At 40.5% G+C, this 26,521-nt stretch overlaps 2 protein-coding genes across 2 annotated transcripts in view; both read right to left on the bottom strand.

Moving 5' to 3' along the window:
- The window catches only part of LOC138966079 (orexin receptor type 2-like), a 302,367-nt gene that overhangs the window by 121,561 nt on the left and 154,285 nt on the right, over positions 1-26,521 (bottom strand). The window lies entirely within an intron of this gene.
- LOC138966081 (heparan sulfate glucosamine 3-O-sulfotransferase 5-like) overlaps positions 1-26,521 on the bottom strand; it is a 222,025-nt gene that overhangs the window by 192,654 nt on the left and 2,850 nt on the right. Inside the window, exon 2 of the mRNA XM_070338168.1 lies at positions 21,770-21,924. The gene's annotated coding sequence lies outside the window, so the exon portion shown is untranslated. The remainder of the gene's footprint in view (positions 1-21,769; positions 21,925-26,521) is intronic.

Below are 26,521 nucleotides of genomic sequence, written 5' to 3'. Positions count from 1 at the left end.
CGGTTGCCTTTTAGAGGAATAATATCCATAGTTACCGAATCAAAATAATCTGCATCTAAATAAAAAGGTTTCACTGCACGATTGTATTTTTGTGCAATAAATATCTCTGTCATTCTTACCGCGTGACTATATTATTATAGAATAAGCGACGCTCAAACTGACACGTGAACTAAAGATATTCCAGGCTCCCTGGACTATATATGAGCGTGAACAGCCTGCGGATGTGACGCATGGGTGAAGCGCAAGTAAAATATCGACCATGCAATTACTGAATGTAAAAATCAAAAGAGAGAAAACAAAACAGAACGTCGAAAGACAAAACACAAAAAATATAAAAGAAAAGAAATGAAGAAAAGAAAAACGGAGAAGCAAAACCCGAAAAGAAAGACAACGAGGGGAAAAAAAAGGAAAGCGAAGAGACACGCAGGATGTAATGACAGACAAAAAAGTTGACAGTTGACACACACTAGGAAAAGAAGAACATTACTTTTAAACAAATGAGAGGAGAGTTTCTAAAGACAGCAAAAAAATATATCCTACTAGAACAATTGACAGAAAAATATACATTAAAAAAAGTGTTGAATGAAGATCCACTCGTCAAAGAAAGAACAGAACAGAAAAAGAAGCATCAACAGAAAGTTACAGAACATAAACAAGACATGCAGAAAAAACACGTTCTGAGAAAATAGACGGGAATAAGAAAATAAAACCAAAAAGCACCCATAGAAATCAAACCAAACTAAATAGACCAAACAAAAAGGGAAAATAAAAGAAAGAGAAGACAAGGTAAAAAGAACAAGAGGCGAAGCCTTCAAGGCTCACGTAAGAAATCGACAAACAGTAACACAAACTCAATCACTCCGTCACACATACACACACACACACACACACACAGTAAGCATAGGTGACACTGTGCAAGAAAGCGAGACACTAGATCTAGATCTGTCTGTCTGCATGTAGCCTGTAACTTACAGGGACACGACTGCCAACTAGTCTCGGCCCGCTCAAAATAACAATGACCGAGACTTTCAGTAATTCCTTCGCGTGACGTCTAACCCTCTTACGCCATAATGTGACGTCTTCAAATGTTAAAGTTTCTATCACATACACACACACACATGTATACACACGCACAGACAGACAAAGTTTACCATCGCATAGGCTACACTTACGTGAGCCAATGAGAACAGGAAAAAAACACCAAGCGAGATAAAAGGTTCAGTATACAATTCCGTTCAAAACAAAATCCACAAGCAAATGGTGAACTTGTGGAGCTTTTAATAATCGACGCAACGAAACATTGTAAATACCTCTTCGCTTTTCCAATAGACAAACAATACCTAGAAAAAAGACTTTTCTTAAAGACTGTGATTGTTCAGAATACTTTTCTTCAAGACTTTGATGTTTCAGTCTCAAAATATGACGAAAGTAAATTTAAATGTCATTTGAGTCGTACTTTTGATTCAGAGGAAGAAAAAGAACACACTAACAAAAATAAAACAGAAAAGAGCCGTGAAGACAAAACAACAAAAGAAAATGTATGATACTGTTCTTTCTTTATTTGGTGTTTAACGTCGTTTTCAACCACGAAGGGGGGATGGGATAGAGCCACTTGTTAATTGTTTCTTGTTCACAAAAGCACTAATCAAAAAATTGCTCCAGGGGCTTGCAACGTAGTACAAGTATGATACTGTAAATGTCATGAAACATGTAAAACATGAATAAAACATTGTTTAAAACAACAAAAGAAAAGAAGAGAAGAGAAACGACGAGCACAGAGAAAAGAAAGAATCCTAGCGGTCACATATCGTCAATCGATGAGGACTGATCACCTCCGTGTTTCGGGGATTGCAGCAGGGTGCTAGCACAACACACAGCGCTGTCTGATGCCCAGGCATCACACAACGCCCTGTACACTCCATCACTTGGGCTGCCTGTCACCTCTAAGTCCCATGTGTATTTCCACACTAACTCTTCCGCAGATTTTTTTTTAATTTAACCAATTTTTTTTTATTTTAAAGGATTAGAAATAGATAACACTCAGATTTTTGTTGTTGATTTTTTTTTTATGTTGTTGCTGAGATTTTTGTGAATCACAAACTTCACACAACGTCCTGTACACTCAATCACTCGGGCTGCCTTTCACCTTTCAATTCCCATACATGTGTATTTCCACACTGACTCTTCCGCAGATTTATTTTTCTAATCTTTTTTTTTAAATTCATATATTTTTTATTTTTTATAGGATTACAAATCTATAACACTTAGCTTTTTGTTGTTGATTTTGTTGTTATGTTGTTGCTGTGGTTTGTGTGAATCGCGAACTTCGCATAACGCCACTACACTCCATCATTTGCCTTTCGCTTTTTCTCGAAATCCCCTGCAAATTCCCTCTCTCAATCCCCCGCGTGTTTTTCTTTATTTTTCTTCTTCTTAAAACACATTCCAATTTGCGATTCTTTTGTAAAACGCAAACTTGACACAATGTCCCATTCACTCCATCACTCTACTCTGGCTGCCTATTTCCGCTTATTCCCCTGCGCACTTTCAGTCTCACTTTCTGCAGTAGAGGGGTGAAGGAATGATCGCGAGTGGCCAAAGAAAGCTAATGAGGACGAGGCTGAAGAAGACAATCGACAGCAAAAATGATGAAAATACATTGCATCTCCGAAGGGCAAATCGAAAGCAAGCAGGACAGCAAACGACCACAAACATAATCTTTTTTACGCGTTGAAGATGTAATAGATGAAGAGACAAGATCATCCCTCAAGGACAGTTTCAACACTCGATCAGCACCCAAAGAGGTAAAGAACTGGTGGGAAAAACACAGAAGTGGTACATTTAACTGTCACCGTGGCCGCAAAATATGCAATAAGTGGCCACACAAAAGAACACAAAGATGCAAAGACGCGCTTCCCACATATCACCAAAACCCCTCACTCTTCACAAAAAGCAGTCAGACTCTGTCATTTCTGACTTGAAGAATCTGTTAACCCAGATACAATTCTGGACGGATCAACGTAATTAACAACAAGTCGCGTAAGGCGAAATTACTACATTTAGTCAAGCTGTGGAACTCACAGAATGAAACTGAACGCACTGCATTTTTTCACAATGACCGTAGTCCGCCGCTCGTGCAAAAGGCAGTGAAATTAACGAGCCTGTTTAGCACGGTAGTGGTTGCGCTGTGCTGCGTAACACGCTTTTCTGTACATCTCTTCGTTTTAACTTTCTGAGCGTGTTTTTAATCCAAACATATCATATCTATATGTTTTTGGAATCAGGAACCGACAAGGAATAAGATGAAAGTGTTTTTAAATCGATTTCGGAAATTTAATTTTAATCATAATTTTTATATTTGTAATTTTCAGAGCTTGTTTTTAATCCGAATATAACATATTTATATGTTTCTGGAATCAGAAAATGATGAAGAATAAGATGAACGTAATTTTGGATGATTTTATATAAAAAATTAATTTTAATTACAATTTTCAGATTTTTAATGACCAAAGTCATTAATTAATTTTTAAGCCTCCAAGCTGAAATGCAGTACCAAAGTCCGGTTTTCGTCGAAGATTGGTTTGCCAAAATTTCAATCAATTTGATTGAAAAATGAGGGTGTGACAGTGCCGCCTCAACTTTTACAAAAAGCCGGATATGACGTCATCAAAGACATTTATCCAAAAAATGAAAAACAGCGTCTGGGGATATTATACCCAGGAACTCTTATGTAAATTTCATAAAGATCGGCCCAGTAGTTTACTCTGAATCGCTCTACACACACACACACACACACACACACACGCACAGACACACACACACACACAGACACACATACACCACGACCCTCGTCTCGATTCCCCCTCTATGTTAAAACATTTAGTCAAAACTTGACTAAATGTAAAAATGGAATAAACGGGAAGAAATGTACCTTTAAAAAGAAAAATTAGTGGGAAATGGTTAAACAAAAATAAAGCCAGAAAAAACAGCAGAAACAAACAAACCACGAAGAAAGAGGTACACAAGTGGACAGGCTGTCACTGTGGTCACGAAATGAAGGAGCCCAAAGGACAAACAAGACAGACACAAAGATGGAAAGACACGCGCTTCCCACACAACAAAAACAACCCACAAGAATAATGACGCGGGTCACTGGCCTGTGAGCCGACTCACTCTACCGACCCTCAGGGCTCCCCACGGACGCCCGTTCTAGAGGGTCCCGGGACCCCCGCCTTTAATGTTAAGAGGGTCCAAGGACCCCCTATGTAGAGTTTTAGAGGGTTCCAAGGGTCCATGGTCCCCAAACTACCTGTGGTCATATAACGCATTGTTATCACGAATAGTGTGATATGAAGGGTCTTTTTTCATCAGAATATTCGAAGAGGACACTTCAACTTGACCTTTTTAAATGAAGCACACACACAAACTGTTCCATATCGTTCCGACGTGAAATTCGCATTTGTGCTTGCACTATATTTGACCGACGACTACATAACAAAAACAACCCTACAGTCTGAAAAGAGTACCGACGATAACGGAAATTTAGTGCGTCCCGGGACCCCCTCAATGAATTTCTAGTACGTGATTTCGGCTTCTATTACATATAGGACGCAGTGACGCACACTTTGGGGAACCCTGACCCTAAGGGAGCCAGTCGTTAAGTACGGATATCGAATTACAAATGCGATTCCGCGCCGATGGGAACAGACGGCAAGAGGACATATGACAGCGGCCAGAATCGCCCCTCGGACATCCACGAGAGGACATCCCTGCGGACAGTTGCATAGCTGATGGCATTGTCTTTCACATTTGCAAAATTATCGGTGTCCAGCGTGTGCGGATAAGGCGACAGATGATAGGGGCATGCCCCCCCCCCCCCCTCTCCCTGGACGGTCAGAGTATTGACTTGTACCAACGCAGAATAATCTGACTGTGGTATAGACCCATGACCTGGCATAAGGTAGCAGCACTGTCTTTCATCATCGCTGAATAATCTGACTGTACACTGTTACTTGCAGTCTTATTCCACTCTGTGGTTAAATACTAAACTCTAAACTGAAGTGTTCCACTGTTGAACACACTTTGTGTAACCAGTTTTGAACACTATGCGACATAGGCCTACTTTATAACTGTACTAACAGCTACTTTATAACTGTACTAACAAATGTAGCACGCATGCGTACTACTTTTGCAAGTATAATTATATAGTATTCCACACAGTGTTCACCACTGGTTACAAAAAGTGTGTTTAAAAGTAGTATTTAATCAAAGAGCGGAATAAGGTGATAGATCATATGTAGTCTATTAAGAGAATTATATCTTCATCGGACGTTGGTATATTTAACAATGACTTGGTATGAAGCTATACATGACGGGGAAACTATTCCTTCAATTGTAACTGCGCTTGCCGCAGTCGTTTTAACTGAAACATAAGTTAGACATAATAAACCAATCCAAAATTAGACGGAACGCATGATAAACCAACCGAATATTACAAGGAACACACGATAAACCAACCGAATATTACAAGGAACGCACGATAAACCAACCAAATATTACAAGAAACTCACAATAAACCAACCGAATATTACAAGGAACGCATGATAAACCAACCGAATATTACAAGGAACGCACGATAAACCAACTGAATATTACAAGGAACGCATGATAAACCAACCGAATATTACAAGGAACGCATGATAAACCAACCGAATATTACAAGGAACGCATGATAAACCAACCGAATATTACAAGCAACACAAGATAAACCAACCGAATATTACAAGGAACGCACGATAAACCAACCGAATATTACAAGGAATGCACGATAAACCAACCGAATATTACTGGAACGCACGATAAACCAACCAAATATTACAAGGAACGCACGATAAACCAACTGAATGTTACAAGGAACGCACAATAAACCAACCGAATATATTACAAGAAATGCACGATAAACCAACCGAATATTACAAGGAATGCACGATAAACCAACCGATTATTACAAGGAACGCACGATAAACCAAATTAAAAGTAAGATGACAAAATAATGCATTATGTCAATCTCCTTCCATCCGCCCTACAAAGAATACGGTAATAAAAAATTAATAATGCAGTCATAAAAATCCGGCATTCAAAGATTAAGAATGCAATTATACGTTCTTTTCTATAGGCACAGAAATCAATCATCTGCAAAATGACAAGTTACAAAAATTGCGAAGTGCATCGTGATTCGAGACTGGAATATGAAAAGCCTGAGTCGACAAAGAGCCAATAAAATTCCATTAAAATTTACTATCATTCTGATGCACAATTGAACGGTTTCATTCCCACCAGACAAAAAAAATGCATTTGTAGCAGGGAGTTTTGAGGGTTTCTCTCATTATAAACTCTTGTGAATGGTCAACTGTATAGTACATGTTCAACACCTACCGACTTTGATGTTGCTGAAACTGTAATGCATTAATACCTCGTAAGAGCTACTATCTCTACAAACAGACTGGCTCTGGAATAATCTCGCCACAAACTTCACAGCCATCTAGGAAACAATTTACTCACACAATACCGCTCCATCATGCACCTGTCAAACGCACACAGAGAATACTTCATAAACACTCTTCGGCTGAAAAGTCCAGGAGATTATTTGATTTTCTGGAAATAATGAGATTGTCTTGCGAGTTTCTTGCAACTCTGGCTGTTTTGTATTCACGGTCACGGCGCCGTCTTTGCATCTAAATGCGAGAGGAGAGTCTGAGCCAATAGAAATGGTGCGGGTTTTTTGTTTTAGCTCGGGAAGGGTCTCCCTTCGTTTTTCTCCTAACTGTCAATGCTTTGATATAATTGTGAACGCTGTGTCATGTGTTTGCATAATTCAGAACACAATCCTCTCACCCCCCACCGCACCCCACCCCACCCTAAAACACACCGACACACACCTCCTCCCCGAATCTATCGTCTGATGCCATCCGTTCACGTGGGAAACGTGCTGGAAAGAGACCATCGATTAGTAGTACATTATGTTTGGCTTTGGACGTTCCTGCCTCCACCCTTCAGTTTTTTTCCCTTCTTGGGTCCCCTTTTGTTTGTTTGTTTGTTTATGGGCTGAAACTCCCACGGCTTTTTCGTGTATGACCGTTTTTACCCCGCCATTTAGGCAGCCATACGCCGCTTTCGGAGGAAGCATGCTGGGTATTTTCGTGTTTCTATAACCCACCAAACTCTGACATGGATTACAGGATCTTTTTCGTGCGCATTTGGTCTTGTGCTTGCGTGTACACACGGGGGTGTTCGGACACCGAGGCGAGTCTGCACACAAAGTTGACTCTGAGAAATAAATCTCTCGCCGAACATGGGGACGAACTCACGCTGACAGCGGCCAACTGGATACAAATCCAGCGCGCTACCGACTGAGCTACATCCCCGCCCGGGTCCTCTTTTGACTTCTTCTTCTTTAAACTACCTTCCTTTGCCTCTTGCGTCTCTTTCTGTCATACCAAGGTCCCATTCTTATGTTACTTGTGGTGAGTTCTCTCTCTCTCTCTCTCTCTCTCTCTCTCTCTCTCTCTCTCTCTCTCTCTCTTCAAAACACACACACACACACACACACACACACACACACACACACACACACACACACACACACACACACTCAGTTAAAACGGGGCGTCAATAGGGGTTAGGGGGCGGGGGAGGGGCGGGGAGTCTGCTGCTGACCGACTAAACTGCTGGGAGACAAAGTGGACTGGGTGGCCGAGTGGTAACGCACTTGCGCTCGGAAGCGAGAGGTTGCGTGTTCAGGCCTGGGTCAGGCCGCAATTTTCTCCCCCCTTTCCTTACCTAGGTGGTGGGTTCAAGTGCTAGTCTTTCGGATGAGACGAAAAACCGAGGTCCCTTCGTGTACACTACATTGGGGTGTGCACGTTAAAGATCCCACGATTGACAAAAGGGTCTTTCCTGGCAAAATTGTATAGGCATAGATAAAAATGTCCATCAAATACCCGTGGGACTTGGAATAAAGTAAAAAAAAATTCCATCTCACACGGCATTTAAGTCTCAATGCGCCACTAATAGTCAGAATGTTGACCCTGGGCGTTAAATGGAAGAAGAAGAAGAGAAACCGTCTGCCCTTTGTTTTTCCTAGTAGAACATAATTATCACCAAAGACAGGCACACAAAAAAAACCACAAAAATAAGGAAAGAAAGAAAAACAGGCAGAAAGAGAGGATGAGACTGAGAGAAAGAAAGAAAGAAAGAAACAAGTGTTGACCTTAACGGGGTCAAGAAGCCGCCCTTGGTAATATGGGGGTGGGACACGGAGACAGACAGACAGAGGGAGGGAGATTTTTTTTAAAATGAATGAATAATATATTAAAAAAAATTAAAGTAAATAAATAAATTTGATAAAGAATTAATTAAAAAAATTAAATGAATAAATTAATAAATAATTTTAAAACAAATTGACCGAGCTCTTTACACGTGGTGACATGGTAGACAAACAAACACCTGAAACCCGAAAAAAACAGGCAGAGCAAATCCAGTAAGCACCCTTTACAAGGCGGCTTAATAATCCAACGCATGTTCGCATGCTGTCAGTGATAGAACGAGACCCGAAGGGAAGTAACTCATTACCGCCTCTTTGCAAAGTAAATGACGTACACACTTTTGAGTCACTTAACCTTCACAGTACCAATGATATTACTCATGAACGGCCCATACTTTCTAAAGAAATATTCAACATAAAAAGTATCCTTCTACACAACCCACGCCATCCAAATAGAAATAAACAAAGTAAAATGCCTTCTTTAATTCAAAAGTGGGTCGTCCACAACCCACCACATATAGACTGTGTAGTTCAAAATAATGACGTCACTATTTATTTGTTTATTTACGGAATAATTCTTCAAAAATCGGTCGTTATGAAGGATCTATGGTGTTTGAGATTTACATGAAGTCTCGATCAAAAATCCATGTCCAACCCCATATTACCAAGGGCGGGTTTCTTGGCCCCGTTAAGGTCAACACTTGTTTTTGTCATGATGTCATTGATAGAACGAGACTCGAAGGGAAGTAACTCGGAGTTCTGGGTGCGGGAATTCCCGCAAACGTATGAGTCTGTCAGTGGGTTTTGTCCCCTGGCTCGGTTTGTAAAAGCGTTAAAAGCTAATATCTTCCGTTTGACTACCGTTAGGAATGTAATTTTTGCATACACCCGTCTAACCCTATTCCTAACAATGTCACGAAATTTGAGCTTAATTGACCCAGAGATACAAGTCTTACCCGAGAAACACCGACCGACCGCCCGCCAAACAAACAAACAAATAAACAAACAAACAGACAGAGCAAATCCAGTAAGCCCCATTATACTAATGCCGGCTTAAAGATGGAAATCTGAAAAGCAGCAAGAAATGACCACCCCTAAAGCTAACAGGGAGACACACCCCGTATTATCCCCCTCCCCCCCCCCTCCCAGCACCCCCCCCCCCCCCCCCACAGCTTCTTCAATTGTCACCTGAGCAGTACAGGGGGGCTGACACTTCGATGACACTCCAGCCGGGCGACAACTTGTCCTGTAGGGTCGCGTGCAGTTTGCACAGGGGCGGGGGCCAAGTGGTTAAGACCATTGTCAACAGCTCTCACAATTCCAAGTGGCCGCTAACACAAGTATGTCGCCCTCGTCAAGTGCCCTCAGAAAAATTGTGTGTCGGTATGAAATGCAAACAGTGTATTGATCATACAGGTGCGAATAAGGCACGAACAGGTGTATGAAAACAAAAGGCGCCGATGTAACGGTTGCAACTACCTTAAGCTTCAGGTTCTGTGGTGTCCCATCTAAATGGTACTATCAATGATATTTTATTTTCAAACAATCCTAATCAATACACTGTATATAGTTTACTGGGCATCGGTGATTGTAGTGTACTCTGTCTCATATTAAACTCTTATTAAATAATCTATTCTTGTTTTTCATTAAAGAAAATGTGTATTGTTGACTGATAATAGTTCTAAATCTGAATGATTCAAATTTCCAAGCCGTCTGGCACTAGTCAGAAACATGGAAGTAGGCTATTTAGCCTATTGAGCAAACTTTGCCCACTTTCACAATGTTTGCCAATTGAGGCCAATCCACTCGACTCCGCTTCTTAATTGTCAAGGTCAATATGGCCTTTCAAGTCACACAGTCATTTCGTAAACGATAAAACTTACCACACAAGGCTCTGTTCCACACAGAGTAAAGTAAGAAGTTGAACATGATTTGTCACGATGTTTGACGACTTGTGGGCTACCAGTACCAGGAGCTATCACGCTTTTGAGCAAAAACTGACAATTCAAGACAACTTTCAGCTAAAACACGACAAACCCACGATGGCATGGACAAAAGTACTAACTGCACAACTCAACACTGCACCTTGACCGAATGGCTGAGGTGACGACTTTCAGTAACGACTTTCAGTGACGACGAGACCGTTCTTTGCAGGCAGTACAACGGTCACTGTCCGTGGGGCTTTATGACCACCAACAATAGCAAGTGAGATTTCCCACGAGAATAGAGAAATGGGGACGCACAGTGACGTACATACGACACAGTTCTCGGTGAGAAAGGTAAGCTCACAGTAACGAGCTTCAAGTGAGGGGGTAGGGGTGGGGGGAGCTACCACAAAAGTTACTAAAAGATCTCAAGCCAGCAAAACATTTGGCCACAACAGCCGTTGAGATGCTTAAAAAACGCCCAAGAAACAACAACAACAACAACAACAACAACAACAACAACGACGACGACTGACTATTTGATCATTGGACCGATTAAAAAAAAAACTGACAAATAATAATAAGGCCAGTCCCACTGTTGCCAAAATGTACGTATTTGAGCAACAGATACAGAAAGAAAGAAAGAAAGACAGACAGACAAAAAAACACATACAAATAATTATGTCTCTTTGAATACCAACACACCTTGCCTAGTATGCATACACGTTTAGTGAAAAGTCAAAGAATGCATAACGGGCTTTTTTTTTGTTACGGGCTAGCTCGCTTTGAATAAATATGCAGCGCAAATGGCGTATATATATAGAGAGACAAAGGCCAGCTGTCTCCAAGTGAAACATCAGCTATGAATTATGGATTCACCACTCGCAAAAATGTCTCCCTCAGTACCAACAACAACCACAGCAGAATTGTGAAGGTTACCACCATTCCTTTCCAATCTGATGAGGGCCTTTCATCACCCGATCTCAGGGGAGCACTTACTCCCAGGCTCAGCAGAAAATCACGTTTGGAACTTTCTGGCCGATCTAGATCGCGTGGTCCACCAATAGCCATAACTGTCCGGGGAGAGCAGTTACCTATGCAGTTGTGTTTGGTGTTGAAGTGGTGGGGTGGGGGTAGGGAAATTGTGTGTGTGTGTGTGTGTGTGTGTGTGTGTGCGTGTGTGTGTGTGTGTGTGTGTGTGTGTGTGTGTGTGTGCGTGTGCGCCAGGCGAGCCCAAAGGCTCGGGTGCATGCATGCCTTTGTAGAATGTTGTCTTTTTGATATACATTGATAGAAATGCCGATGAAAGAAGTAAGTGCTTAACTGTAATTCCATTTTATTTCCGTGTTGTAAACGTTGATAAGCCTGATAGCCACGGCAAACATAGATTCGTATTTCCCAAGCTGCCCAAGTGCATTGGGAAATAAAAAGCATAGCTTTTTAATCGACCGCTTTACCAAGAAATTTGTAGAAATTTCATTTCTAATCTAAGTCTTTGAAAATTGTTGTGTTGTTTTTGTCCCCGTTTTATGGGTGGATTGTTTTCTTATCGGATGTTCCGCCCGAGACAACCCCCCCCCCCCCCATCTTACCCAGCCCCTCTTCCAAAAATACCCTCAAATATATACATGCACTTTCCCTCCTCATGTCCGCTTCACTTCTGACGTCGTCATCAAATAGCGTTCCAGCAAATCTCACAGCGGGGTCTTTTTGTAAGTTTCCGGGTAAATTATTTGGCAGGGGCATCTCAATTGCCTCGTATGCTGTAAGTACTTCATGAGCACGACGCTGCCTCCTTGCCACAGTAATCATATCTCAAGATGAACTCTTCTGCTAAATGCATCAAACGACTTCTTTGGATGTATAAATTCAAAACGCAGTCCTTTAGTGGGAACTAGAAACAACTCTCTATGCCTCTCTCTGTCATGTAGGCTTACATAATTATGTAACATGAGAGCATTTTCCCAAGAATAAGTTGGACCCCCCCCCCCCCTCTCTCTCTCTCTCTCTGTATCTATCTCTCATAATATAAATTCAGTTATGCAATACCATGTTCATGATAAGTTGCAACTATGCTGCTAAATGCATCAAACGACTTCTTAGGATGCATTTCAAAACGCAGTTCTTTACTGAGAACTAGAAGCAACTCTCTATGCCTCTCTGTGTGTCATATAGGCTTACATAATTATGTCACATAATAGCATTTTCCCAAGAATAAGTTGGACCCCCAACCCTCCCCTCTCTCTCTCTCTCTCTCTCTCTCTCTCTCTCTCTCTCTCTCTCTCTCTCTCTCTCTCTCTCTCTCTCTCTCTCTCTCTCTCTCTCTCTCTCTCTCACACACACACACACACACACACAAAGTGTGTGCTGCTTACACATGCTGACTTTATGAGCAAGCCTCTACAATGTTGAAAAATTTTTACGATCAACGATCATGTCAGTGTAAATAATATCATTTATATACTTTTGATTTGATTACGTGAAACGTTGCTGGTTATACATGTACAATTAAACCATCCATCCATCTCTCACCCTCCCCCCCCCTCCCCCCCCCCCCCCACAAATCCCGTCTATCTCTATATCTGCCTGTTTCGTTACTTAGATAAGTTACCGTGTCTTCTGGACGATTCTGCGTCACTTGACTACACAAACATCTCAGTTTTCGTTTTAATGTCTCCTATGCTGCAGCTGCGCCGCAGGTGCCGTCAATCTTGGATTACAAATATTCAACGCGAACCTTGTCCTCTCAGACAGACACAAACAAATAAGACAAATATATAGCTTTTCGACTGAAAAGTGCAGAAAAGGGAGAAGAAATTGCAGCACCAGCTGCCGCAACAGTTACAAACAACAGTGCTAAAAACAACACCAGAAGGCAGACTGACCTCAGAAAACTTAACGATGAAAATTATGAAGCTTCAAGAGGCAACTTAAAACCAGATAGAGAAAGAGAGAGAGATCGGGGGGGGGGGGGGGGGGTAGGGAGAGAGAAAGACAGACAGAGCGAGCGAGACGAAGAGAGACAGAAAGAACGAGACCAAGAGAGAAAGAGAGCGAGAGCGAGAGAGAGAGAGAGTGGGGGCAAAAACCGGCATAAAATAAAGCAATGCGTGAAAAACAAAATAGTCTGGTCGGTTCTCCCCAACCATAACATTAAGAAAACAGACAAAGCAACAACAAAAAAAGGAAAAAGAAAAGAAAAAGACAAAAAAGACAGACAAAACAAAAACAGCGTCATCAGCAACATCTGGCCGCCGCAGACGGAGCGAACAACAGCGGCAGCGTAAAGAAGGGGAGCCATTACACGGTCTCGAGCCACAGAAGCACGACGCAATTAGCAACAAACCTCAAAGGACATTCGCCACGTCGCAAAGACCCTCGTTTTCAGGGTTATGTAGCGCATTCCGCAATCATAACACTACAAGCAACACTCAGGAATACCTCAAACACACACAAGAAATATCAGGCTGAAGAAGAACAACAAGAACAACAAGGACAAGAAGAAGAACAACAAGAAGAACAACAACAAGAAGAACAATAACAAGAACAACAACAACAAGAAGAACAACAACAAGAAGAACAACAAGAAGAACAAGAACAACAAGAACAACAACAAGAACAACAACAACAAGAAGAACAACAACAAGAAGAACAACAAGAAGAACAAGAACAACAACAACAAGAAGAACAACAACAAGAAGAACAACAAGAAGAAGAAGAACAACAACAACAAGAAGAACAACAACAACAAGAACAACAACAAGAAGAACAACAACAAGAAGAACAATAACAAGAACAACAACAACAAGAAGAACAACAACAACAAGAACAACAACAAGAAGAACAACAACAAGAAGAACAATAACAAGAACAACAACAACAAGAAGAACAACAACAAGAAGAACAACAAGAAGAACAAGAACAACAAGAAGAACAAGAACAACAACAACAAGAAGAACAACAACAAGAAGAACAACAAGAAGAAGAACAACAACAACAACAACAAGAAGAACAACAAGAAGAACAACAACAACAAGAAGAACAACAAGAAGAACAAGAAGAAGAACAACAACAACAAGAACAACAACAAGAAGAACAACAAGAAGAACAACAACAAGAAGAACAACAACAAGAAGAACAACAAGAAGAACAAGAACAAGAAGAACAATAACAAGAAGAACAACAAGAACAACAACAACAAGAAGAACAACAAGAAGAAGAACAACAACAAGAAGAACAACAAGAAGAAGAACAACAAGAAGAACAACAAGAACAACAACAACAAGAAGAACAACAAGAAGAACAACAACAAGAAGAACAACAACAAGAAGAACAACAAGAAGAAGAACAACAACAAGAAGAACAACAACAAGAAGAAGAACAACAAGAAGAACAACAACAACAAGAAGAACAACAACAAGAAGAACAACAAGAAGAAGAACAAGAAGAACAACAACAACAACAAGAAGAAGAACAACAACAACAAGAAGAACAACAAGAAGAACAACAACAACAACAACAACAACAAGAACAACAACAAGAACAACAACAAGAAGAACAACAACAACAACAACAACAAGAAGAACAACAACAAGAAGAACAACAACAACAACAACAACAAGAAGGACAAGAAGAAGAACAACAACAAGAAGGACAAGAAGAACAACAACAACAAGAAGGACAAGAAGAACAACAACAACAAGGACAAGAAGAAAAAGAACAACAACAAGAAGAACAACAACAAGAACAACAACAACAAGAACAACAAGAACAAGAACAACAACAAGAAGAACAACAACAAGAACAACAACAACAACAAGAACAACAACAAGAACAACAATAACAAGAAGAACAACAACAAGAAGAACAACAACAACAAGAACAACAACAAGAAGAAGAACAACAACAACAAGAACAACAACAAGAAGAACAACAACAAGAACAACAACAAGAAGAACAACAACAAGAAGAACAACAACAAGAAGAACAACAACAAGAACAACAACAACAAGAACAACAAGAACAAGAAGAACAACAACAAGAACAACAACAACAAGAAGAACAACAACAAGAACAACAATAACAAGAAGAACAACAACAAGAAGAACAACAACAAGAAGAAGAACAACAAGAACAACAACAACAAGAAGGACAACAAGAAGAAGAACAACAACAAGAAGAACAACAACAAGAAGAACAACAACAAGAAGGACAAGAAGAACAAGTCGCGTAAGGCGAAAATACAATATTTAGTCAAGTAGCTGTCGAACTCACAGAATGAAACTGAACGCAATGCAACGCAGCAAGACCGTATACTCGTAGCATCGTCAGTCCACCGCTCACGGCATAGGCAGTGAAATTGACAAGAAGAGCGGGGTAGTGGTTACGCTATGCTGCATAGCACGCTTTTCTGTACCTCTCTTCGTTTTAACTTTCTGAGCGTGTTTTTTATCCAAACATATCATATCTATATAGTTTTGGAATCAGGAACCGACAAGGAATAAGATGGAAGTGTTTTTAAATTGATTTCGAAAAAAAAAATTTGATAATAATTTTTATATATTTAATTTTCAGAGCTTGTTTTTAATCCGAATATAACATATTTATATGTTTTTGGAATCAGCAAATGATGGAGAATAAGATAAACGTAAATTTGGATCGTTTTATAAATTTTTTTTTTTTTTTACAATTTTCAGATTTTTAATGACCAAAGTCATTAATTAATTTTTAAGCCACCAAGCTGAAATGCAATACCGAACCCCGGGCTTCGTCGAAGAGTACTTCACCAAAATGTCAACCAATTTGGTTGAAAAATGAGGGCGTGACAGTGCCGCCTCAACTTTCACGAAAAGCCGGATATGACGTCATCAAAGACATTTATCAAAAAAATGAAAAAAACGTTCGGGGATTTCATACCCAGGAACTCTCATGTCAAATTTCATAAAGATCGGTCCAGTAGTTTAGTCTGAATCGCTCTACACACACACACACACAGACACACACACAGACACACGCACATACACCACGACCCTCGTTTCGATTCCCCCTCGATGTTAAAATATTTAGTCAAAACTTGACTAAATATAAAAAGAACAACAACAAGAAGGGCAACAACAAAAAGACGAAGACAAAAAAGGCTGCGTCCGATACTAAGGATAAAGAGAAACAGAGAGACATTTCAAGAACTGTCCACGTCTAATCCGATGAAGCTTCTCTTGTAAGAACAATAAACTAGAAGGCGGCTAGATCTGGACTGCAACAGCAGCAGTAGCAGCAGCAGAAGAAGAAGAGAAAGACAGGAAGAAGAACAACAACAGCAGCAGCTGCAGTAGCAAACTTGCATAGAGGAAGCATTAAAAAACATGTTCAAAACAAGACAACGATTCGAGAAGAAAAAAACATAGCTCGAAATAAAAATAATTTAAAAAAAATAATAATAAAGTAAATAAAAACTTCTTGACCAAAGTTAAACACACACACAAAGTTAACAGACTCTTTCAGTATGTTGTTAGGTTGGGTAGGAAGGTGTCTGGTTCAAGCTATGTTGGGCATTGGCTAACCGACTATCTGATCTCCTTTCACCAATCTCTGGGGATCTACTGCCTTCTCCAGCAGACGGAGAAGTAACATTTGGTCAATCAGTTCCTGAGATTCGCAAGGCCACAGAAGACGACCACTATATACCGTACAGTGCTGAAAGATTCGTGACCCAATGGCCTATTTGTGCCAATCTCTGTGTAGCCTATCTCTTGGTCCTTGCAGCAGACGGAACGGTAACATTTGGTCGATCACGACTTGGATTGATTACTTTTCCCCTCAACAAAGTGCTCACAAAGGATATAATTCAGCGTGTACAAAAAGTAAAACGAGGAATAAAAAAAGTATGTATTTTGAAAATAAGCGTTTGATTAGGTCACACCGACTCGCAAATGAATACCCTAGAAGCCATTGAAAGTCTTTTTGTTATTCTCAGACCATTGTCACTGCTTCGATTAACTATCTTGCTCATGGAGCATATTCTTATCAACAAAAGTATGAATGCCTTCAACAGAACGCAGAAAACACCACATATTCTATTTTGGTTAGGTCACGCCGACACACGCGAGTTTTTTTCCCCAAAAAAGCTAGTGACACTGTGTCCATGAATTATCTTGCTCATGGAGCATATTCTTATCAACAAAAGTATGAATTCCTTCAACAAGAAAAAAGTATTCTATTTAAGTGCAGAAAGGGAACTGCCTTGGTGAGCAACATATCATCGGCTTGAATCTGGTCTTCGCATTACCACGTTCTAATCCCGTGCCATGCGCTTTATAACAAAAATATTTGAAGACACACAACTCTGCTGGGGGGGGGGGGGGTGTGTGTGTAAAGAAAACAGCACCGTTCTCAGTTAAGTTGTCAAACATCTGCACCATACACAAAAACAACAAAACAACAACAACAAAACAAAACAAAATCGCTGCAAACTTCTCAAAGTTCCAAGCATGCCTCCGCGACCGGTATCTGACAGCCAATCAGAATTCTTCATCACGCCCTGCTCCTTTTCTACAATTTTTTCTTCGCGCGGACTAGCATTTTTCTCGGAAAGAGTTATGACTTTACAATGCAGAGGGTGAGATGGTCGAACAGATGCGATATTTTCCCCGAAGAAATAAAAACCCACAAAAAACACTGTAGCTGCCTCTATTTGTAATCGTTCAGACAGTTCTGATTCCAGCTCTCCTTGCGGGGCGAGCTTCTCCCTTTATCACAGAGATTAGGTGACATTTATTTCGGCTGGAAAACAATGAATGATCACAAGGAAGATGGCCTATGATTACCGTTTACACGGCTGCATAATGCGTACGTGGCTGCATAATGCGTATGTTTTCTGATGGTTTAATACTGACGATTGGTTTGGCGTCATTGTAATATTAGACTAAGTACGCATAATTAACATAGCATAAAGAAGAAGAAAGTTGAAAATTAATACATGCAGGGAGAAATGCAGAATCACATTCTAAGTTTTCGCATCTGGTACGCACCAACAGAAGTCAGGTGGGAGGTTTTAAAGATGTGTAGGTTTGACGCATTTCCTTGCGTGATTTGTTTTCAATTTGTGTCAACATTAACTAAATGTCCTCATTTTGCCATCCAAACCCCAGCGGAGGCACAGCCCCTTGACCCTGTCGGGATACCATCCTCCCTCCCCCATCACCATTTAGTTATACTCCCAAATTGCCTCGCTGGAAGTGTGTTCCTCTGTAACGTCAGATGCCACGCAGTATCGACCTTTATGTGCTATAGGACTCGATCGTTCCAGAAAGATTTTCTTCACTATTAACGTTCTCAAAAGCAGGTAAATAACATTCAGAACACAGAATTACAAACAAATACATATCATAACCTCCCAACCTTCTGGTACAAGTCCCCTCGCCCCCCCCCCCCCCTCCCCCTCCCCCACAAAAAAAGAAAATAAATATTTTAAAAATCATCCTGATCTACGATTTTCGGAGACCAAGGCCACTGGAGGAAAGAAATGACCTAACCGTCCAAAACTTCCTTCTCCGAAAAAAATCATGAGCCAGTTCAACCGACCCCCAACCCATAACAGAATAGAGGCAGGAGAAAAACAAGTCGCGTAAGGCGAAAATACAACATTTAGTCAAGTAGCTGTCGAACTCACAGAATGAAACTGAACGCAATGCAACGCAGCAAGACCGTATACTCGTAGCATCGTCAGTCCATCGCTCATGGCAAAGGCAGTGAAATTGACAAGAAGAGCGGGGTAGTAGTTGCGCTGAGAAGGATAGCACACTTTTCTGTACCTCTCTTCGTTTTAACTTTCTGAGCGTGTTTTCAATCCAAACATATCATATCGATATGTTTTTGGAATCAGGAACCGACAAGGAATAAGATGAAAGTGTTTTTAAATTGATTTCGACAATTTAATTTTGATCATAAGTTTTATATTTTTAATTTTCAGAGCTTGTTTTTAATCCAAATATAACATATTTATATGTTTTTGGAATCAGAAAATGATGGAGAATAAGATGAACGTAAATTTGGATCGTTTTATAAAAAAAATAATTTTTTTTACAATTTTCAGATTTTTAATGACCAAAGTCATTAATTAATTTTTAAGCCACCAAGCTGAAATGCAATACCGAATTCCGGGCTTCGTCGGAGATTACTTGACCAAAATTTCAACCAATTTGGTTGAAAAATGAGAGCGTGACAGTGCCGCCTCAACTTTCACGAAAAGCCGGATATGACGTCATCAAAGACATTTATCAAAAAAATGAAAAAAAACGTCTGAGGATATCATACCCAGGAACTCTCATGTCAAATTTCATAAAGATCGGTCCAGTAGTTTAGTCTGAATCGCTCTACACACACACACAGACAGACAGACAGACACACACACATACACCACGACCCTCGTCTCGATTCCCCCCTCTATGTTAAAACATTTAGTCAAAACTTGACTAAATGTAAAAAGAAAGAAAAGTCGCTTTTGTCCCAGCCCTGGCAATTCATTCAGTTGCCAAACGCAGCATCAATATTTCACGCCTGGCTCCCTCCACAATTCCGCAGCGCTTCGAGCCCGGGCTTATGTATAGATTATCAATTCTGAGAAGTTCCACACACACTTAGTGATTTTTTGGCATCGCTGGCAGAGTCAAAGTGGCAGAAAATGTTGCCACTGCACTGAGCCTGCTGTATTATGGACAATGGATTTTTAATAACTGTGTTTGGGGGATGGTTAGGCCAAAAAAAAATAGGTCTGTTTACGGTAACCCGACCGACCCTATTTTTTTCGCGCGACCCTAGACTTTTTTTTGGCATTTGGGAAAGAAAAAAAAAAATCTTTTGTTTTTTTGGCAAAATAACGTAAAAATATGGTTTTTTGGAAAGAAAGAAAAAAAAAAAATTCCCGACCTACCGACCCTATTTTTTGGGCCTATGTTACCGTAAACAGACCTCTTTTTTTTGGGCCTTATAGGGGACACACACAAACACACACACAAACACACACACGCGCGCGCGCGCACAAGTGTCTACTTAATTGATATGGGCTGACTGCCGCATCGATTTCTGTTGTCATCCTGAGTTCCATGCAAACAGAGTAGACCAATCAAACGTATGCATATATGCAGTGGGAAATAAAGGAAATCAAACACCCTGTCTCGTTTCATCTACATCAATGGAAAGAGATTCTTTGGTCACTATAAAACAAATCCCATTGCATAATTCTTGAATTACGACGGTGAACCTTGAACCAAAAAAGTGAAGTTCTCAAGTAGTTCTTTGAACAAAACAAGGTCTCAACAGAGAAAAACATTTCTCCCGCATTCTTCTATCTTTGATAAATGTACAATTAATTCACCCCTATCCTTGATAACTTGCAAAGAATTCCACGGACGCCAATCGTAACACCGAAGACCTCCCAATTCATAAACTACACCGGACAATAAAAGATGTACACGGACAGGTATGATCGAAAAACAACAGTGATCGGTGTAAAAGTCAAGAGCCAACACTCGAGCCGACAGCCAAGGGGAAGAATTATTGGCGATCTGCGGTCCTTTGACTGATCCAGATTTCAATTTACAATTATATGGTGGTTCGCTCTTGATCGGCACTGAAATCACTCCAGTCTGTACCTCATCTGTCATGTTTGACAGAAATGTCCCCATGAATATTCATGGGTAGTCGACTGTACAAAGTTTGCAAACTTTCAAGAAAAGAGCTCTCTCTCTCTCTCTCTCTCTCTCTCTCTCTCTCTCTCTCTCTCTCTCTCTCTCTCTCTCTCTCTCTCTCTCTCTCTCCTCTCTCTCTCTCTCTCTCTCTCTCTCTCTCTCTCTCTCTCTCTCTCTCTCTCTCTCTCTCGAGTCCCTCCAAATGTGTACAACTATTTGAACAAAAATCAGTATCATGAGCCAGAAAGAAAACATTCATCGGACAACTTAACACTGCGGATGCAACATGCCATACGTCATGAGCACGACAATCATAATACGAGTGTATACCGTGACATCTCCTCTGGCTGTCTCTCTCTCTACAATTGGCGAATTATCTAATAAAGAACGAAAAATGAAGAACTTACCTTCTTCATCTGCAGCTGTAGACCTTGTTGAAAAATACTGCCATCAAAATGATCAGCGATGCATCTGGATAGTCCTCCAAAACGTCCTCAGTCTCAGCTTCAAGTAACAGTATGCTCAAATCTCATGACGTCTTTTTCTTGTGTGTGTGTGTTGTGTGTGTGTTGTGTTGTGTTGTGTGGTGTGGTGTGGTGTGGTGTTGTGTTGTGTTGTGTTGTGTGTGTGTGTGTGTGTGCGTGTGCGTGTGTGCGTGTGTACGTGCGTATGTGCGTATGTGCGTTCATGCGTGTGTATGTGTGTGTGTATGCGCAAGAGTGTGTGGGCGCATGGTAGGGACAGTACAGAAAAAGCGACAGACAGATGGACAGACAGACAGACAGACAGACAGACAGACACACACACACACACAGAGCAAAGGTTATTGTACTCACCACTATCCTGCACTTCTGATCAGCTGGGATGTAAAAACGAAGCCTTCAAAAAATCCACAGAGAACCAAAGTCAACACAGTGTTTCTGTCCGCCCAGAATCACATTGTGGTTGTTCATTCACTCTCACTGCTATTACTTCTGTTCAGTTTCTCCCTCTGCAAATAATACAGAAATCAGAAAAGTGAACAACAAATTAGGTTTGATATTCAAAAGAAACACTATTTGCAGTCTCTCTCTCTCTCTCTCTCAAATAAATATAATTATATATAACATTGCGGATGTTATTAATACGATTAATTAGTATAGTCAGACCTGGGAACTATTATGGTCTTGCACTTGGAGTATTTAATGTGAACAATGGAATTGGAATTCCGGCCACCGAAAAGCTTTTGGATCATCATCCAAATCCGGAATTTCCATCCAAATGTGTGCTTGAGGCACTTGACATCGCACCGTGAAGGTGAGACAATCATAGCTAAGCCGAATCATGGCACTGCCATGGGCCCATGTCATTCATGTGAGTATGTGGATGTCTTTATGAATGAATTAGACCGACATATCGTACAGTACCGTCCCGTACCACTTTTATAGTTAAACACATAGCCTATCTCAGATGCGTCACAGAAAATGTTCCGTTTTAATGTATTCGTTTTAATAGACAATAAAGTGTTGTTGTTGTTGTTTTTGATGACAACTTCTGCTGACAGGGTTGAATTCCACCACTTTACATCATAACAGGCAATTCCGCAAGAAGCAATGCTAATATCCTATCCCAAACTGAACATGTCATGTTCACGCTGATTGACACTAGTTGAGCATTACTTTCTTACCTCAGTCAAAAGCAACAGCTTCTTTTTCATATCATTATAAACTTGTTCTTCTTTAACTTTCTTCACCACCAAAACTGTTGATGGTTAGATTACAAACAAACAACTACACTACACTATAACTAACTACTGATTCTATAATGAAAGCTCCAGACACAATTAATTTTGTTAATATTTTTGTCCGTGAGCAAAAGTTCTAAACAAGCAGAGAACTACACTACACAATCACTCCTGATCCTAATCACAACAGCAGACACATTTAATTTTTTAAAATTTATTTTTGTAATATATATATATAGTAATAGTATATATAAAACAATTCCTAAACATATAAGTCACCTAACAGTCTCCTCACACAGAAACGCCCCAATCAGTGGTTTAAATGTACGTATAATGCACAATACTCATGACTATCAAGTGAGTGTGACGCTGTTGCACTTACTGCTTTATATAACTCAATATAGCCTAGGTAACGAAACATCATTCAATCCATGATAATAACTGATAAGACGCGTGTCAAGCATTCACTGGCTTATCAAATACAACTATAATTATACATTTTATATAAAACGTGTATGCAGGCACAGCTGGCGTATACCATAAAAAGCTTACAAATCAAATCAACACTTCAGAGCTGTACTCCATACTTTTTTATTAAACCAGGAGATTAAAAGATTGTTAGTGCAATTACTTCCGAATTACTCACAGATGTTACAATAGCAGGTTCGTTTGGTCTTTGTACTTTCAGTTTCACTCTTCAGCCAACATAAAAACAAATAAATAAAATGTGCACGATAAAATACTAGCTAGTTGGTTTCCAAAGCTGTCCACAGTGAATGTTTAGAATTACAAGGAAACAAAATATATATATATATATATATATATATATATATATATATATATATATATATATATATACAGTGAGTGCACATATATACAGTGAGTGCACGGCCGTACTACTTGCCCAGAGAATTTACCAAAGTAATGGTTTCTGTCGTGTACGTTCCACCTTCTGCAAATGCTGCCGCTGCTGCTGACATCATCACCAGTCATGTGCACAACCTCGAAACAAGTGCTCCTGATGCGCTTAATATCATCACAGGAGACTTCAATCACTGTGATTTGAAGAAGTCACTTGGTCCCAAGTTTGAACAACACATTACCTGTACTACACACGGTGATCGCACGCTAGATTTGCTTTACTCGAATGTGCGTGGTGCTTACAACTGCCGCAAGTTGCTCCCCTTAGGCAAATCCGACCACTGTCTAGTGCATTTGATCCCGAAGTACATGCCTCTAGTGCAAAGAGTACCACCAGTTAAGAAGACAGTGTGTGTGTGGTCTGATGACGCGACTGATGCTCTGAGGGGAGCTTTGGATTGTACTGACTGGAGTGTGTTCACTGAAACGTCTGCTGATATTGATGAACTCACCGATGTTGTAACGGATTATATTTCGTTTTGTGAGGAAGTGGCCATCCCAAAAAAAGACTGTGAAGGTGTACGCGAACAATAAACCATGGATTACTAAGGACATCAAGGCTGTCATAAATGAGAAGAAAATGAACTTTCAGGACAAAGAAAAACGAAAGAACATACAGAAGAAACTGAATACTGTGATACAGAAAGGGAAGAGACAATATAAAGAGAAAATAGAAGAAAATTTCAAGGACAACAATATGAAGAGGGTGTGGGAGGGTATGAAGATGATGAGTGGGTACACGGGTAAGAAGGGTAGTGGCAAGGGTGGCTCTGTTCCAAGTGACTATGATGTGAACGATCTCAATGCGTTTTACAAACGGTTTGACAGGCATGATTTCAGCCAGACCAGGACTGAACTGACCGATCGACTCGTGAACACTCCTATGAATGAGCAGGGCGAAATCATGTCTGTGACTGAGGAGGATGTTGTGAAACAGCTCAAGAAGTCTAATGCTAAGAAGGCAGCAGGCCCGGATGGTATTACACCAAAAGTCCTACATTTTTGTGCTGAGCAGCTTTGCTCAATTCTCACTGTGATTTTCAACATGTCTCTGTCACAGTCAAAAATCCCATCCCTTTGGAAAACATCTTGCATCGTCCCAGTTCCAAAGAAAACCCCGGTCAAAGTGATGAACGACCTGCGACCTGTAGCATTGACTTCTGCTGTCATGAAGGTTCTTGAGCGACTAGTATTAGTGAAGCTTCAGGTGCTTACCGCGGAGTTTATGGATCCGTGGCAGTTTGCATATAGAAAGGGTAGAAGTGTTGAGGATGCCGTTTTACATGTGTTGCACAGTATCTATTCTCATCTGGATAAACCTGGAGCATGTGTTAGACTGATGTTTTTTGACTTTTCTAGCGCGTTCAATACGATACAGCCTCACCTTCTTGCTGAAAAGCTACTGAAGATGAAAATTAGCGTTCCAACTGTATTGTGGGTCACAGACTATCTGACCAACCGACCCCAGTTTGTTAGGGCTGGTACAGTACCATCTAATGGCCCGAACACAAACACCGGTGCTCCGCAGACCGCGCTATCTAGTGTACTGAATACCAACACAGGAGCTCCGCAGGGAACAGTATTGTCACCTTTTCTGTTCTCCCTGTATACTGCTGACTGCAGGAGTTCTCACGGGTCGTGCTTCATCGACAAATTTGCTGACGATACTGGACTTACAGGACAGATTACTGACGACAATGACACACACTACAGACAAGAAGTTAGCAGGTTTGTGGACTGGTGCGACGAGAATTACCTGGACTTGAACACAGGAAAAACTAAAGAAATGATTTTTGACACTAGAAGAAAAAAGGTAGCACACAAGCCTATCGTGATAGCTGGTGTTGAAGTCGAGCAGGTTGAAAGCTATCGCTACCTAGGTGTAGTGATCGACAACAAGCTGTCTTGGCATGCCAACACTGACCAAATCTTGAAGAAAGCGCACACGCGCATGTACTGTCTAAGGAAGCTTAGATCGTTCTCTGTTCGTAATGACATCCTGCAAATGTTCTATCTGTCCACTGTTGGTAGCGTGTTGACATATGCATGTGTGTGCTGGGGGGGTAACCTTAGTAAACAGGATAGTGACAGGCTAGAAAAGCTAGTCAAGAAGGCTGGATCTGTTGTAGGCAGGAAACAAGAGACCATTGAATCAGTTTGCCAGAGACGACTGACTGACCGACTGACCTCAATTTTGGCTGACGAGACACACCCACTGAAACCTGAATTTGACTCTCGACGCATTGACAGGAGTGGTAGACTGAGGGCTATGGTTGCTAGAACGTCACGTTTCCGCAATTCTTTTGTTCCCAGAGCTATCCATGCTTTCAACCAATCACATGTTAGAGGCCTCTATCATGTTTCTCTGTCATAATTATTACTGTACTCTGTTGCTGGGTTATCTGTAAAGTATGTATTTTTAGTAACTGTATTACCGTAGCCCAAATGTGCGGTGTTCTAGTCGACATGTGGTGCTTTGTAAACCTTGTGTGTGCGTGGATGTGGAGGTGGACTCTTGGACGTCTTTTTGTTATTGGAATTATGGTTTTTGTTAAATTGTATTGCTGTTGCTGTTGTTGTGTGAGTGAGTTGTGAGTTGGCAGACTTGACTTGACGGATGACTGTTTGCGTTAGTGAGACTGTGTTTAGTATGCATTCTTTTGATTGGAAATGAGTATTGTTACAACATAATTTCCATATGGATTAATAAATTTGAGTTGAGTTGAGTTGAGTTGAGTTGTTAGTGTTAGAGAATTTTATATTGAGGACATCTAGCTGGTACTAAGTTTCTGCATCAACTAAATGTAACCAGAATATTTTGTTTAGCTTGGCTCACATGCTCTAAACAGTGATCGTTTTCAACCCAAACTGAGACTCGTTGACAAATGTTATTGTTTTGCATACAGCACAAGCCACAACTTTTATATCTACGTTTTTATCGTGA

This window comes from Littorina saxatilis, linkage group LG5 (assembly GCF_037325665.1).
Source record: "Littorina saxatilis isolate snail1 linkage group LG5, US_GU_Lsax_2.0, whole genome shotgun sequence".
Taxonomy (NCBI): domain Eukaryota; kingdom Metazoa; phylum Mollusca; class Gastropoda; order Littorinimorpha; family Littorinidae; genus Littorina; species Littorina saxatilis.
The sequence above is the reverse complement of the archived record's forward strand: the minus strand, read 5'-3'. Positions and strand labels throughout refer to the sequence as shown.